At 31.9% G+C, this 1,481-nt stretch overlaps 1 long non-coding RNA gene across 1 annotated transcript; it reads left to right on the forward strand.

Moving 5' to 3' along the window:
- Nucleotides 1-599: 599 nt before the first annotated feature.
- On the forward strand, nucleotides 600-1,481 carry LOC109586217 (uncharacterized). The gene is made up of 6 exons (XR_002186878.1): nucleotides 600-726; nucleotides 785-924; nucleotides 979-1,059; nucleotides 1,106-1,206; nucleotides 1,307-1,377; nucleotides 1,448-1,481. It is a non-coding gene; the product is annotated as an uncharacterized LOC109586217 (long non-coding RNA).

Raw genomic sequence — 1,481 nt, forward strand, 5'->3', positions numbered from 1 at the left:
ATTTTTTATGTTCTGTAGTAGACTTAAGGTACGTGTAGTCCATTTTCAACGTTGCTCTTTTTAGATGCATTACCTCATCACAGTGTTGCTATTTATATAACTGACCTTTACTCTGTTACTATTAATAGACGTGTTTAAAGCTGACAGTGAGTACCAAGAGAATGAAGATAGATACAAAGCAATCAAAGAGGAGATACTAGGGGAGGGGTCTTCGGATAATGAGGAAGGAGAGAGTGACGATGAGGAAGAGAGTGAGGGGGAGGAGGAGAGAGAAAGAGAATATATTGAAAAACACAAACTGTCATGTTGCAACTAAGGAGGACTGTATATCAATTAATTATAATGTCAAGGTATTTGTTTGTAAATTTATTATTATTTTATTATTATTATTATTATTATTATTATTACTATTATTTATATTATTTATTTATTTATTTATTTTAGTATAGATTTTGAAGAATGCGCACACAAGCTACATGTACTTAAAATGGAATTGAAACCAGGACAAGATGTTTGTATGTCATCCATTTAAATTTACTGCCTTTTAACTGCACCTCTTTCCAACTGCACCTCTTTCTGATAGTCTGAAGTTGCTAAGATGATAATTGAGTATTGCAGTCATGATCAGGGAGGTCCTATCAAAGGTTTTACGGTCTTTTGGGAGAAAGATTTTGCCACCTGGAGGAGAAGTGGGTAGAGAACTTTGATTCTGCCTTTCAAGAACAAGTAAGAGAGATCAATGCATTTATTTTAATTTTTTATTAATTTATTAATTTGTTCCTAGTATGCTACTGTACACAGATTAGAAACTAACAAACTCCGAAATACTTCAAAGTTTTTTGTGCAATTATTTTATACTGACGCATTGCCTTGGACCTGCCACTCTTGTATTCATTTAAATGAAAAAGAAACGAACTCCTCAAGGTATGTCATGTGACCATCATGTGACTGTTATTAATCATTAATAATCTCTTTTAGTCGTATATTTATGAAAATTTTATTTCAAGAGATCGCTGACTACTTGGGATTAAAGAAACTAAACAAACGATTGAAAGATCCGTATGTTATCATTATCACATGATTCTCATTTGACTTGGTTTTTTAGAACTCTCTCAGCTTTTTTGATGGCATAATGCCAAAAGATAATATCACAAATATGAAATTCTGCATTAATTTCTTCACTTCGATAGGACTGGGAGGATTAATGTGAGTATTGACTATTAATTAACTTATTATTGTCTTGTTAATGATATCATATGACATCACAATTATTATAATTTTGCTGTGTTATCACAATTTTTTTTAGTGATGGCTTGAGAGCACTCAGAGTAAATGGACCAAAGAACATTATTCAGGCTGATTCTGATTCAAGCTCTGGTACGTGTAGGTAGACTATTAAATCAATATTTATTTGTCTACGTGTATTTTGTTTTTCTTCATTTTTAAGATAACAACAGCTCTGAAGAGTCTACACTATCAAT

The sequence above is a fragment of the Amphimedon queenslandica genome, unplaced genomic scaffold (assembly GCF_000090795.2).
Source record: "Amphimedon queenslandica unplaced genomic scaffold, v1.1 AMPQUscaffold_12924, whole genome shotgun sequence".
NCBI classification, from domain to species: Eukaryota; Metazoa; Porifera; class Demospongiae; order Haplosclerida; family Niphatidae; genus Amphimedon; species Amphimedon queenslandica.